Below are 15,586 nucleotides of genomic sequence, written 5' to 3'. Positions count from 1 at the left end.
AAACTAAAAAGGCAAATGATCTGTAAAGTCCTTTCCTGCCTGGAAGCCCCAGAGTCACACTCATGCACACGCGCGATCGACTGTTATCCCAGACCCCTACCCTGCGTTGTCCCCCCTCGTAAATGCTTGGACAACAATAGCCTTAGGTGACACGTCCTCTCCATTTCAAGTCCCCCTAAGCATCCAAAGAAAAGAGTCACAGGGCACCTTCCGGGGACCGTGACCCGCACAACAAGGCAGCACTTACTCCACACACGACTCCCTCAACCCTTTCTTCCCTGAGTTTTCAGGGTGTGTGTGTGGGGTGGGGGTGGGGGGGTGTTATTATTATTTTTTTCCCCTCTTGTTTTGTGTTGCTTTGTTTAGCAGTTTCCCTGCGTTTCTGGCTGGGAGTGTAATCTGTGCCGGTGCAGGGAGCCACCCAGGGGTCACGTGGCAAGTCTTCAGGAAAAGTTAGAGTAGGAGAGTTGAACCGGATCAGGTCCCTATCTCGGAAATGCTAATCAAATAACGGAGCTGACGTGTCTTCACGGAGCTCAGCAAAGGCAGACGTACCTTGGGGGTTGGTTAGGAAGGGGCTTGGTTGAATGCTGTGAATCTGGTTGTTTAAGGAAAACACATTTTTTAAAAAATATTTTATTTGTTTATTCATGAGAGAGGCAGAGACACAGGCAGAGATACAGGCAGAGGGAGAAGCAGGCTCTGTGCAGGGAGCCCAGATGTGGGACTCGATCCTTGAACCCCCAGATCACGCCCTGGGCCAAAGGCAGACGCTCAACCACTGAGCCACCCAGGTGCCCCAGCAGGTTCTTTCTTTTTTATTTTATTTATTTATTTATTCATGAGAGACACAGATAGAGAGAGAGAGAGAGAGAGACAGAGACAGAGAGAGAGGCAGAGACACAGGCAGAGGGAGAAGCAGGCTCCATGCAGGGAGCCCCATGTGGGACTCGATCCCGGGTCTCCAGGATCACACCCTGGGCTGCAGGCGTCACTAAACCGCTGAGCCACCCGGGCTGCCCAGGAAAACAGATTTTTAAAAAGCCCTCCCACCCTCTCCCCACCGCTTCCTCCACCAACCGTTGTGGTCATTTTACGGAAAGTGCTATTTCCCCAATTTCCTCTCCTCACACTGCACACTGGTGCAGTCGGCTCGTTTTTTGGGGGGGTGGTGGAAGAGAGCGAGACCCCAGGCTTCCCCCTGCCAGCCGTCCTGAGAGCCAACAAAAGCAGGTCTGCGGGCTCCTGGATGCAGGGCTCAGCGGGCACACTTGGCTCTGCCCTTGCAGGAGGAAATCTGGGAAGGGCTGCGCTTTCTCGTTTTGGTGTGTGTGTGTGTGTGTGTGTGTGTGTACACACGTGTGTAATTATCCACCTGACACACAGCCACATGCTCATACATGGAAAGCCACTGGTGTGTGGCACTGAACGAGCAGAGCGCAAACTTTTCCAGACTTAATCAGCAAGTGTCAAGCACTTGAAATATCCTTTCCTGCCTCACCCCCTCCTGGTTTAGAGACATGGAGCAATGCTGACTTCCTCGCCTGCCCCACTTAGGAGCCCAGACTGTATTTTGCAGACTGTATTTGCGCGGTGGCCACATCTGAATCTCCCAGCCCACCCAACAGTCCTCGGGGGGCGCCCCAAGCAGGACGGGGCCCAGATGGCGAGCCCCTGCGCAGGGCTCACAGCCTCCCTATCATTCTGATCATTGCCCGCAGTCTTCAATGTGTAAGTGACTCAGCTACTGTCTTTCTGCCTGCAACAATTGAAGCACGTCACGCTGGAGGAAACGAGGTGTCTCCACATGTGTTTTAATTTGTCTTTCAAGTCAGAGTGAGTTCACTCCAAAAAATAGTCAGGCAGCTATGGCAAGTGTTAATGTTAGTCTGTACGCTTGCAAAGAAGAGGTTGTTGCGTGTTAGTGGGTAAATGCAAGAGGCATTTAATACTAACCAAGCAGAGGTGATTATCCATCCTTCTCTCTCCCCTGTCCCTCACCTCCATCTCACAGGGGGGCCACCTAGGCAGTGGGGTTTTGGCTGCAGGTGGAGAGTGGGGTGTAGCAGGGCTGGGTAGAGGGGTTGCAGAAGAGCAAAGTGAACCAAGCCGGGCTGTGCTCTGTGTGTAAGGATGGAGGGCTCTGGAAGGGGACAGCTCTGACCCAACACACCTGGCTCTTTGCTGCTTGTTCAGGTAGGTTCCCTGTGCCAGTTTTACAGGCAGGTAAAAGGAATGGTGTGGCCGGAAACAAGCAGCCCTAGAAATGCCAAACCTTCCCTCAACTAAAGAAAAAAAACAGGCAGCCTGCTTCTCCACCTTGAAAGGGAGAAATGAGGGCACAGAATGAGAGAAAATAATGTGTAATCTAAAAAAACAAACAATCTAAATAAAACAAGTTTTATTTTGTAAGTGTTACTTGGTTGAAATGAAAGGGGAAAAATGAGCAAATGCACATTCTTGCTGTAAGACAAGGCAAGAAACTGGAGTCTGACAAATGTGACAAAATATTCTCTGGGTTAATATAGACAAGGGTGAGGGCTTCTCCACTTGGTGTGATGCAGCTCGAGACCACATAGGGATTCTTACCATATTTCTAGGGCTTTTCAGCCAAAAATATTTCTGTTCATTTCCTAGAAAAAAATGTCATCAGAGCTCATGAGGGGTCTGTGTACCTGTGTTCCCTTCAGTGGGCATGGTGTCTTAACAGGTGAAAAGATCAATAAACCCATGGTCATAGCAATCCAGTGTGACTCTAGAAGGTCCCATAGAGCCAGATTCCAGAATACAGTCTGTGCTTCTAGACCTAAAATCCTATAGCACAAAATGCCAGATATTTTAGTCATGGTATAGACACAAGTCAGGGCTGCCTGGTAATGCTCACAGCATTGGACAGATGGTACACGAGGTGGACAAGATGGTGATTTGTGGTACAAAAACACTCTTGTCCATAGGAACCAATTAAGTGGAAGATCATGTCTATCCTGCCAGGGGACTGAGGACCCACAGGAAATGTGGGAAAGAATTAGTAACAGAATAAGAACAGTTTTATTTTGTTCTTTCATTTGAGCCCTGCAGCTCAAATTTAGGGCAATCTAGATGTGTATCGATCCACAGTAAACAAAGCAAGTGATTCCTTCAGGGACGAGGACTGTGATGTTTATGCAGAGCCACCGTGTTCCATTGGCCATTTATGCCCTCATCCAGGGTTCTGGGTTCTCAACCTGACATGTCCCTGGGATTACAGATCACCCTGAGGCCATTGGAATACACAGGGGACTCGGAGGGTGACTCCTGCAGTAGAGATCCAATCCTCAGGTTGTTTTGAGGACCCGGGTAGTCAAGTTTGGGTTTCAGTCCGCATCCTATTTCAGCTGGGGTTGCCCCCATGTCAGGGTGATCACTATGAAAATTCTTGTGTGTTTTCTCCAGCACCAACACACAGGCTGATCAAGATCACATGGAGCTTGAAGAATATACAATTTGGAGGGCCCTCTTTAAGGAGAAGGAATGCAAAATCATGACTAGAAAATTAGGTACAAAGCTTTGGAGAGGGCTGGTCTAAGTATAAGCGAGGCTCCCTGAAGCTTGGTTTCATTACCTTCATGATCAATCCACTCTGTGTCATACATAATAAAGGCCCAATGCTTGTTTTTTGAAGGAATGGTTGCATTCACTTATGTAAATTTTAACTGCTGGCTGCCCTCTGAGTAACTGGAAAATGATAAGCAAAAATACCATCGTGCTTATACATATCTAATGATCGGTGGTGATATATGGAAAATTGATCTGGGCGATATGTAGAATGTTTCTTATTTCACTGGCAGGTTGCCGTGAAATGTAGATCCTTGCGCTGTGGCCAAACCTTTAGGCCATAACTAGGCCCAAGGGCAAGATGCTATCAAAGTTCTGTTTTTCCTACAGCAGAGTGTGTGGGCACTGAAATTAATGGTGCACTTTTTCCATTTGAAAGGCCCTCACTCAAGTTAAAACCAGAAGAACACCCTGCTAACCATGGGCCTAGAACCTAGAATGAATTTAAAGGCATCAGGAATGTGCCTCTCTTCTAATAGACTAGAGGGTTTGCCCTGTGAAATGTCCATGTGTCTGGCAAGGGACAGCCTCTTTCCTCCTTTCTGTTAATGCTGTTTCCCACTTAGACAGCAGGGTAACAGTGCCATTTCTCGGTATGAATGCTTGCAAAACCCATGCCTACCAGGTCAGGTAATGCACTCACTCAGCAATGTTTATGCCTTCAAACGTTGGCAGAGTGATATCTTGCTCCATCCTACTCCACCCTGCCAAAGAACACAAAGTCAGTTCCCCAAATCGGTCTTTCTTACTTCTTGAATTACCCTTTATTCCTATCTTTTAAGAACACATTTGAGAAGTTTATCCTTTGCTTTGAAACATCACGAAATTTGGCATCATCTGTACTCTTCCTAAAAACCCCATCCCAACATACCTGCTAGAGGCTGAAGAAAAATATATAAGCTCTGGAGCACCTTGTTCCTTTGCCTAGAATTCTCTAAATACTAAGGAATGAGAACCTGCTGGGTCTTCTTTATATTTTCAAAAGTCCATGGAAATATTTTATTTAAATGCAAGGAGAGTTTGCGTTTAGACGCAACATTAATAATGAAACAGTGTAGGTATAGACAGAGTATTTCGGTGTTAACAACATCACGAAACAGTGGTGCTTTATTTTCAACATTTTGTCTTATTTAATGAATTTCAAATCTGTAATTTCCACCTGAGGTCCATATTAAAGATGAAACATCCCCCAAAATTGCTGTCTAAGCAGCATCAAAAAATGCTGTCATTTTTTACAAAAATGTTTATCTATTCATTTTTTAAAAAGACTTTTTAAAAATCATTTCTTTAAAAAGATCTATTCCTTTTTTTAAAAAAAGATTTTATCTATTCATTTGAGAGAGAGAGGGAGCAGAAAGAGAGCACAAGTGGGGGGAGGAGGAGCAAAGGGAGAAGTAGGCTCCCCACTAAGCAGGGAACTAGACTCGGGGTACTCAATTCCAGGACCCAGGGATCACAACCCGAGCAGAGGACAGACCAACTGAGCCACCCAGACACCCTGTGATGTTGGTTTACCAACACTCCTTAACAAAGGAGTTGGGTATTATGTCACATGGCTCAATTGTTGTCAATGAGAATGCTGGGATAATCCGATCAAGAAAGACTCAGGGTTCCATTTCCTGGCTCTTATGGGCAGAAGAATTGGCTTCTCCCAGGCAGGCCATAGCTGCCTTGGGAGGTAAGGGGAAGTGAGGACACCACTCCAGGTCTCCATGACTCCATCACCTGGGAACTAGAGGAGACCCTTAGGTGCTGGCCTACTACTTCCTGGCCCAGGGGTCTGGGAGTAGGAGTGGTTCCCCTAGCCAAAAGGCAGGAGGGGGTATCCTGAACCACAGTGGGACTTGATAGTAAAGCATCATCTGTCCTAGGACATTCTACTGGCAAGCAATGAGTCCTGAAGGGGGGTTCCATGTCACTCTTGCCCTACAAAAAATAAGGTGGCTTGTACTTAGGTTGGAATCTATCATAGTCTATAACTCCCTCTTGGCCTTCACAATCATCGTCAGCATGCTAAAACTCTGAGAAGTCCCACAGCAGAGGCATCCTTTGACTTTGACTCCCAAGTCGTAGAACCATGTTGGACTATAGATCTGCCTCCCACCTCCTCCTACTTCCTTACAGCTATTATTTACTCCTTTGACCAATATTTCATGCAGCTTCACTGGGAACACCTTTTCAAACTCCAATCGGTATGGGGTGGCAAGGTGTCATGTTCTCCAAGAAAGAACATGTTGTAATGTTCATGTGCTACTTGGCTGTGGGTTGTACCTTCTGGACCTGAGCTGTCCTTGCAGGTGATTGGCCAGTTTCTGGGATTGTGACATGACCACAGACCAGTTTCTGGAATTGTGACATGACCACAGACCATTCTTAGTCAGCCCCTAAGAATGTATTTACTTCTCACTTCTGTGAAAAGCACATCCATCTTATTCCCTAAGGATCTACGTGGATTTACATTCCACTTATTCCCCAAAGATATAAGTGGATTTCCAAAGGCACTTCCACATACCTTCACACAAATACAACATGACTATAAAAGTAGATGAGAAAGGAAAATACAGGTAAGCCTCAAAGAGGTAATTTGATTAAATCATTTGCTTCCTTTATGTGAGTTTCATCTATTTTTTAAAAACACAAACTAAATGTACACAGGCCCACAGCAGCAGAATCTTGTTTGTGACTTCAGAACTAAATGTGAGTTTTAAATGCACCTTATATTTGAACCTGGAGATCAATCAGGGCCCTTGCTGTGTCTAGTCTTATCATGTACCATATTTTATAATTCCTTTGAAAGACAATGTCTATTCTCCCTCTTGGGATTTTTTTTTTTTTGTGCATATCTATCTCTGTAATTTAATTGTCTGTAAGTGAGGGGACAAACATTCTCCACTGGTTTAGACTCAGGTCTGGCACCAGCACCAGAAAGCCATCTAGGATCCACCACACCTGGGCTCGGAGCCCTCTGTCGACATCCCTCCCCACCCTGGATTAGCTGGTTCATCCCACTTGGTCCCACATTACAAGAGCCCATCTACTCATCTCTCTCACCTACTGAATTGCAAGGTCCATGATGATGGAGATTTTACATGATTCTTCCTCTGTGCTCCCAGAGCTTGCCACAAATAATTCCTCAGGCGATGCTTTTTGAATCGACACGCATTGACACGAAGGTGGAATTTTTGCCATAATTACATCTTCAGTTGAACCACGACATGCATTTATGCCAACAGAGAACTTTTTATTCAAAGTGTTTTAAAAATACATGTATCTGAAAACTACCTACTGGTGCATTTTTTTTTCTCTTGGTGTACATTACAAAGTGATAGATCAACTACTAGAATTGCTTAAGTGGGGTCATTATGGAAGGGAGACATATTTTTACGAGTTTCTACAGGGCACCCCATACCTGCTACAAAGTAGTTGAGTAAATTTTCCCCACACAGAGAAAATAGGCAGCATACAAAGTATTTTGCAAAGAGGGAAACTGAAATAGAACTCCATGGCTTTGGCATGGGTCTGTGCACTGAAAGTTTGATCCTAGGGAAAGAAAGAAGAGGAGGCATTTGCTGCAATCCTGGGGAGGAAGAGGGTGATTTGATCCATGGTTTGGACAATCCAGGGAACCCGGCCATATTGTCACATCATTCAAGTTGTCCCCAAGTGCTATGTTTTAGTCTGGCATGTGTTAGCATACCTATAGCAATGAGGTTATTTGGGTTCCAATGTGCTTTAAATTTTAAGTTGAAGAGAATTTTCTAAGATTTCCCATTTTAAGGATGAAAGGTGATAGGACTAAAACTTACAGGAACCACCTTTCTGTGATCACCATCAAATACATCTCACTCCGACCAAGAGCAGCCTGTGCCAGTACTCAGTGTTTCAGAGTCCAAGGCTGTGTGAGCATATATATATTTAAAAATACATTTTATAATGATGGATATTAGCTTGTGTAGTCCAGTCTCTTGGGGGATGTTCTCTAAACTATCCTTTATGTAGCACACCTCATTTAGTTTTCAATATCTGAAGAAATGGCCTATGACGTACCAGCCCTAAAGTGGGTGGAAATGAATATTTAATGAGTTTTTAATCAAATCCAAACAGGATTTTGGATATTTGGATTCCAGCCCTGATTCCCTTCGTCCTGCACATGTGTGTGGGTAGCTTGCTCGGCAGGAGGCTGGGTGGCTGTGGGAGAAGACTCAGTCCTTGATCTCAAGGAGCCCCCAGTCTGCTTCTGTGAGGACGTGTGGGTAGGAACAGAGGTGGAGAAATAGTAAAAAACCACTCAAAGAGCGGAACATCTGTGGTGCCAGGAAGAACACGAGAACTGCACGAGGAGCCATGGCAAACAGCTGGAGATAGTCAAGAGATAAGACCATATATGTTTGGGACAGTAAGGAAAGGCCTGGGGCATTCCAGAGAGTACTAAAGAATGAATAAGACTTTGAAAGTCAGGACGGGAGGAGAAGCCATCAGAGTCCGAGAATAGCAGGTGCCCCGGGGAGGGAATGAAGGGGCAGGGCTGGCAGTAGTCAAGGTGAGGTTGAGTGCTCACCAAAGGCCACTAGGTTCTAGATCCACCTTAATCCTGACAACAACTGTCTGTCCTATCTGGCAGGCTGTATTATGGGCCTTGTTTTCAAGAGGAGGAAAGCAGGGTGCAGACGTTATGTAACTTGCTTCAGAAGGGGTGAAGTCATCTTTGAAGCAGGGTCATTGGCCTCTGGAGACCACCTCCTTAAATGCTGTGCCTCTGGAAATGAGACCCAAGGGTAGGCTGGTTGCCAAAGACTGTTTTGGGGTTCAGTTTGGTAAGCAGTGAGGAGTCACTTTGAAGGCTTTGGTTTGGGGGGTCCTGAGCTGCACTTTAAAGGAATAAAGGCCACGTGACTGGCCGGAAGGATGTTTTGAGAGGCTGAAAACGTGGAGCCCAAAGTGACAGCAGAAGGGGAAAGGAAAGCACTCGCAAGGTGCATTAAAAGGCGGAGTCTCTGGGTTCCCACTAGATTAAGCAGGAGGGAAGGATTTTACAGGCAGGTGGCAGATTGAGGATGCTGTTGCTTGGAACCAAAAGTCAGGAGAAGTAACTGCATTTAGGGGGAATGAATAGTATGATTTCTGTTTGGCACAAGTCAGTTCTGGGCAGTTCTCTAGGAAAGGTATCCCATGGGATGTTGGAAGCACAGAGTAGATCTGAGAGGAAGTGCTGTTGGTCAGCAGCAGTTAATGTAATGGGACCAGTCATGGTCAAGAAGGTCAGGTGGAGGACACAAGAGACAGTACAAAAAGAAATAAAGGAGGATGAGCAACGGACCTTGGGGAACATAACTGGTGGGGGCCCGAGGTTGAGAGAAGGGAAAGTCTACCGTGCAGAAAGAGAACAAATAATCAGAGAAGCAGATAGAGGCCCAAAGCAGCAATGGGCAGTAGGAATTTTCCGGAGACGCTCTTACTGATACCACCTTGACTCATTTATCAGAGTAGGTGAGAAGCAGGTTTGGAAGTTGAGGGAAAGAAGCTGCAGGTGGTCTGATGGTGCCAACAAGAAAAGAGAGTAGAGAGGGCTTGGTGGCCTCTTCCCAACTCCACTAGAGATAAAAAAAAATCAGACGATTGAGAGATTATCGTTTGGCTGGCAAGTCAGAGTCCTCAGAGGTTCTTCTGAGCCTGCTGATGGTGAAAGTTTCCTTCCCTCCATGCCCCAATCTGTGGGTGGCTAGCCCATGCCTTTCCTCCTGAAACCCAACCAAGTGATTCAATAAATTAACCTCCATCACAATTTTAAAAGTATAGGCTTAGGGTGGAGCAGAGCTTACATGTACCCCTGAAGGAAGATTCTAGCAACTCGAGCCCTTTCACACCTGGGTGAATACCTGGCTTTTGCAAGTTACGAGCTTCAGTTCTCCCGAGACACTCTGGATAAACGACAAGTTCGTTCTTGAATGTGTTTCCAGTAAAAGGGGAAAGATAATGCAGTGTCCAAATTTGCTAATTACTGCAATGATTAAAGCAAGACTTTTCAAGTCTATTCTTTCATAAGATCAGCGACCTTTTGAACACAAGCAGGATCTGACAAAGACAGTCGTAAGGAGGGAAAGAAAATGAGCAAGCAATGCCAGTTCCCTCAGAACAATTAGTTGCTGTTGGCATTGAACCTACAGCTTAAAGTTTGTTTTGCTGGGACTACTTTCTGGTTTCTTGGTGCTGTGCTGTGATTAAACAAAACTCAGCAAGACATAAATGCTATATATTATAGTCATTTTGAAAAATATATAGGTGGATTAAAAGAATGGAAACTTTCATTTTCTTAGCAAAAGTCAAGTCAATACTATTTCGGAAACTTCTGGATAGGAGAACATACATATGTGATAAGATTTCTTGAAGTCCTGCAGAAACGAAAGATGAGCGAGAAAAAGCCCCTGGTAGGTAGTGGTGGAAGCTGCCACTCTGTTAAGAGAGACAGGCTGATCTCATGACAAGAGACTTTGGACTTGGAAGCCAGCATTCCTGGATGTGAATTCCAGGCATGCAATCCCAGCCACAGAGCCCTTGAGTAAGGCACATGGACGTTTGAGCCTCGGTGTCTTTGCACATTTGGGGGCACATGGGAAGCCATCAATCTGTAGAGACTGATTCCTTCTGTTCCCATTCAAGGTCCCCACCTCCCGCGTGGATTCTCCAGCATCACCCCTGCCCCAACCCAAGGTGATCACAGGCTTTTCTTTAAGGTGGCTGGAGAGAGGAGAGAAATTGAATAGATCTGAGGGTGGAAGCCCTCCAAATTGGAAGGCTGTGTGATCCTCTGCTAGTTATCTAACTTCTCAGTTTCTCATCTGTAAACTTAGAGGGATTCCTGCCACAGGGAAACCAGGAGATGCTTTTTGTGAAAATGTCAGGAAGGCTCTTCTGTCTTCTAGGAATTAATAGATAACGACCATTCTCCAAATGACCAAAATGAGCTTGCTTTCCTCCCTAAGGACTTAACTCCCTTCTTATACAGTTCTGCTTTTCAAAAACTTACTTTGTAAGGAAACTCAGAATTCCAGAATCTAGCTCATCACCCTTACAAAAATCTTCAAATGAATTTTCTTATTCTTTTACTTATAAAAGGGATTATACCCCTATAGCTACTCATATCTTGATAAACAAGATTTAGATTTGGTAGAGGCTGATTTACTGGGTGGTTCTTAATGCAGATTCAATCAGAAAATATACCCTCATAATTATTTTTTGACATTCTTCTTTCTTTGTTTTTTTTTCTGTCAAAACCACATAGAAATGTTAAAAAGGTAACTTTCTCTTGGGTTTTATAAGGAGAGGAGAGTGACAAAGAGAAATACTATGAACTTGGCATACAAATGAAGCATGCTCTGGAATTTGGGTGGGTCTAGGAAAAAGTACAGACTTCAGTGGAAAACATACATGGGTGTGTGAGAAATCCCTGTAAACTATAAATTGAGTGCATACTGCACAGGCTGGTATGGAAAGCAACCACAGTGCTCTCTAAAATCAGGGGAAAGGAGACAGAAAGGAAGCTTGGCACCAAAACACCAGGTGTCCCTGGCAGTCGGAGAGGTTTGCAGTTAGGGACGGTCTTGCCCAGACTTATGGAACCTGACTGTCAAAAGCATCGACCAGGGTGTCTGTTAGCCAACATTCTCCATCACTGACCTCAGTTTCTCAACTCTCCTCCCCCACCTCTCCTTACCAAGGTCCCCTATTCAGTTCCTTTGGATTTGTCCTCATCTCATTGCCTTTGCCCACGTGATTTCTTTCCTCGAAGCTGCTAATCTTTACCATTCCAGTCTTGTGATCCACCCTCAACACTTTCCTTCAAGGCCCATTAGGCTTGGCTTTCCCTTCCATGGAGCCTCATCACATTTGGACTCCCTGAATTTCCTTTTCTCTAGACAGAACCAGACCTAGAATGTGTCTGTGCCATGAAGACCTTTTCATATATTGGGTCCCCGTGTGGGCATCTGTTCAGTACAGGTGTCATCACCCTTTGCCCCAATCAGATAATGAGCCCCTGGTGGTGGCGGTGGGAGGAACGTCTCATATGACCCAGTGACAGACAGCTACCCTTCTCAGAGTCCTGCTTTGCACCCTACGTTGGATGCAGTCATCTAGCCATTTGTGATTCTAATCTTTTTTTTTAATTAATTTTTATTGGTGTTCAATTTACCAACATACAGAAAAACACCCAGTGCTCATCCCGTCAAGTGTCCACCTCAGTGCCCGTCACCCCTTCCCCTCCAACACCCGCCCTCCTCCCCTTCCACCACCCCTAGTTCGTTTCCCCGAGTTAGGAGTCTTTATGTTCTGTGATTCTAATCTAATGTGAGGTAAGCTTTATCATCTCTCTTGTTTGAAAGGAGGACACTGAAAACCAGGGAGCATGGATACTTGTCCAAAGTCACCAGCTCAAGTACCTTCCACAGGGCATCTTCCTTTGTCCTCAGGATGTGCCCATCAGGTTGGCCTTGGCATAAGCTTTCAGACTTTAAGGACTGCCCCCACTGTCATACCAGGAGACTGAGATTTAGGGTTCCAACCCTATATCTTTCCACTATATCATGTTCCTTTCCTATCAGCAAAACGCTCAAGACAAAGCTGAGCATGGAATAATATTGAATGCATATGTGATCATTCATCCGGTTTTGTCAAGACCAAGGGAAGATAACAAAATTCTGTAAATTGGACCAGAGTATGTGTGTGTTTGTATATATGTGAGTGTGTACAGAAAGAGAGAGAGAGAGAGAGGTCAGGTTTAACACAGGTAAGCAATTCCTACTGTCCCTAAACTGTTGATGTTTGTCAGTAGTTCCTTCCCAGAACTGTTATTCCTAAGGTTGATCCTATAAGGAAAATCCCTGAGGACTGAGCTGAGCACCATTTTGGTTATTTTTCTAGTCTGAAAGCAATAAGCCTGTGTGCTACGCTGCTTATACTATATAATCGTCTACACCCTGGCTTTGGGCCTGGTCATTATTATTCCATGCAGATAGTCCACATCCCGTCCAGAGGTCATTATGGTAACCGATTAGCAGAGAAGAAATATCTGTAGGAATGCATGTGGAGGTCATCGAAAGTGAAGGTTCATGAGATCCATCCAGTCAGGGAAATTTCTAGTGTGTTCCCATTTGTTTATAATAATTATCCACCACAAAGGGCTGCTTGGTAGCCCAGTGTTTTATTTTTTATTTATTTATTATTTAAAAAGATTTATTTATTTGTTTGTTTGTTTATGATAGACATAGAGAGAGAGAGGCAGAGACACAGGAGGGAGAAGCAGGCTCCATGCTGGGAGCCTGACGTGGGACTTGATCCGGGGACTCCAGGATCACACCCTGGGCCAAAGGCAGGCGCTAAACCGCTGATCCACCCAGGGATCCCCTAGCCCAGTGTTTGAAAAACAAACTACAAAACCTGCGACCTAACACTAAGATCAGGCTCATGACAGAGAGTATGAACCCCTGACAGCTTGGAGAGCTACTAAAATGTGATTCTTTTTCTTTTGTTTGTTTTAGATTTTATTTATTTATTTATTTGAGAGCGAGGGAGCGAGCATGAGCAGGGGGAGAAGCAGAGACAGAGGGAGAAGCAGACTCCCCACTGAGCAGGGAACCTGACTTGGGGCTCACTCCCGGGACCCTGAGATCATGATCACTTGAGCTGAAGGCAGATGCTTCACCGACTGAGCCACCCAGGTGTCCCCTAAAATGTGATTCTTGATCAGATAATTTTCCAAGGTTTCAGAGCCCTTTGGAGAGAATTCAGGAGAGAGAAAAAATTCCTAGTGTGCCCCAGCACCGATGAAGAATGAGAAAATGCTGTATTGCCTTCCAGGTAGTAGTTCTGCTTGGCAGTTTCTGTTGTCAAATAACTTAAAAAAATAGATATACTCTATGTTGGCAAATTGAATATAAATAAAAAATTAAAAAAAAATAAAACAACACAACTTTCCACTCCCCCAAAATAAAATATAGATACCTTTTTTTTGGCAAAGGAGGCTGTCATTTACCCATAAAAACCAAAGTCCTGTGCTGGCCGTCCTTGTGGCCCAAGGGCTCTACTGTTCATCCACCACGGAAGTGGATGAGGAGGGCTCGAATGCTTGGCTTCACCTTCTGGGGTAGAGGGCAGGTTCCCGCCCATTTTCTTAGCTATCACATGAGCATGTAGCCTAAGATTTGGACTGCACACACCCTCCCAGTGCCCCAGGATTCTTTCCTGCAGAGCCAGGCCCCCTCATTACTGCCCTGGATCTCTGGGACCTTCAGTTGAGTTGGGCCCCAGCACCTGGACTCGAGGTAAGACCCCCAGAGTGCTTCCTGCTGGTCACACAGGGTGGTACAGAAGGAAGGGAAAAATAAAACACCGAAACCTCAAAACACCAGGGAATTTCTGGAAGGTCCAACCAAAATGATTCATCTTGACCTCAGGCATGATTTTTTTCCCTACTCTCTATTTCATTTCCACTAGTATGTATCTTACTGATTTGAAGAAAACTTCCACTTTTGGCATTTCTAGTGCTTAAATATGAATAAGCATGACTGTATGAGATTGCAAATAAAACAAAGCATTAACTTTATTAGGAAAAAGAGTAATTAATACTTGTAACCTATACTGTTAAGATTGAAACCCCAGTTTGTGTGAACAAAGGCTTTGGGTATAAAACTCTCAGTAATGGGGATCCCTGGGTGGCGCAGCGGTTTGGCGCCTGCCTTTGGCCCAGGGCGTGATCCTGGAGACCCGGGATCGAATCCCATGTCGGGCTCCCGGTGCATGGAGCCTGCTTCTCCCTCTGCCTTTATCTCTGCCTTGTCTCTGCCTTTCTCTCTATATATGACTATCATAAATAAATAATAAAAAAATTAAACTCTCAGTAATGCATCAAATATAATTCTAAAAATAGCAATTAGCTATTAATTCAAATTAAATGCACAAATAAATAATTTACAGAATTAGTGACCAAGATCTTAGTGACATGGTATATGATAAATGCAGCTATGTGAACAAGCACACATCCTTAGGTTTATTTCTTTCAATATCATGTACCATATTACTCATAAACTGCATTGCATGTGAAAAGTGATGTTTAAAATATTAAATGATTGTAGCTAGCTAGTAGCCTAGCTATCCTTACTGGTTGTTCAGTTGATCACATTTTACCTTAGGTCTTTGTGACCTACTTAAGGCCTGATTAACTCTTGTTCACATTTTTTGAGAGCGATAAAGAGCCTACATATATTGCTGTGAATACATCTTAGCTCTGAGAGATGACTCACTTGTGTGTAACTTTATTTAATATCCCTAGCTATTCATTCTGGTCCTGGAAATTCTCCTTTTTATTTCTTTCTTTTTCTTTCTTCCTTCTTCCTTCCCTCCTCCTATCTTCCTTCTTTCCTTTCTTTCTTGCTTTTTTTAAACCACTGTCTCCCTCTTTTCCCCAATATTAACAAAGCAACTTCCTCAGCTTGCAAATATTAGAACCTATTCATCTCTAATAATTTTCAAGTCAGTCTGTTCCAACGTCCTATAGATAAATTATCAGTTACTCATGACACCTGAGATCTCTCCCACCAGAATTTAGGTTGTGTGTTTTCAGAGGGCCATTTATTTTTAAAACCAGCATGGTCCATAAGACCAAGGGCTTCATTCACCAGAGCTCTGTTAGCCCTACAGCCGCATTGTTGAGCACCAATAGTTACACATTCAATGTATACGTTAAAGAAGTAAATGAAGTTTCAGAATTTCGCATGCGCTCTGATGTTCACCGCTGCCCATGCTGAAGAGAGCTTGGAGACCATTTCGTCCAACCCTCTCATTTTACAGATGAGGAAAACAGGCCTAATTGATAGCTGGCAATACTAAATTATAGCCCTTCTAAAACTCAATAGCAGAGTTAGTAGGCTTCTTAATGTGCTCAATTACCATATGGATCCCACGAGCTGATGAGTGTGCTGTGACCTTGAGCATTTACATT

At 44.5% G+C, this 15,586-nt stretch overlaps 1 protein-coding gene across 6 annotated transcripts in view; it reads left to right on the top strand.

The window, feature by feature from the left end:
* The window catches only part of KCNJ15 (potassium inwardly rectifying channel subfamily J member 15), an 80,457-nt gene that overhangs the window by 33,840 nt on the left and 31,031 nt on the right, over nt 1-15,586 (top strand). Inside the window, exon 1 of one of the 6 annotated variants that reach the window (XM_041734836.1) lies at nt 13,234-13,910. The exons of the other annotated variants lie outside the window; for them this stretch is intronic. The gene's annotated coding sequence lies outside the window, so the exon portion shown is untranslated. Of the gene's footprint in view, nt 1-13,233; nt 13,911-15,586 lie in introns of those variants that run through there. 6 annotated transcript variants of the gene reach the window in all.

This window comes from Vulpes lagopus, chromosome 20 (assembly GCF_018345385.1).
Source record: "Vulpes lagopus strain Blue_001 chromosome 20, ASM1834538v1, whole genome shotgun sequence".
Taxonomy (NCBI): domain Eukaryota; kingdom Metazoa; phylum Chordata; class Mammalia; order Carnivora; family Canidae; genus Vulpes; species Vulpes lagopus.
Note: the sequence above shows the minus strand (reverse complement) of the source record. Positions and strands in the feature narration are given on the sequence as shown.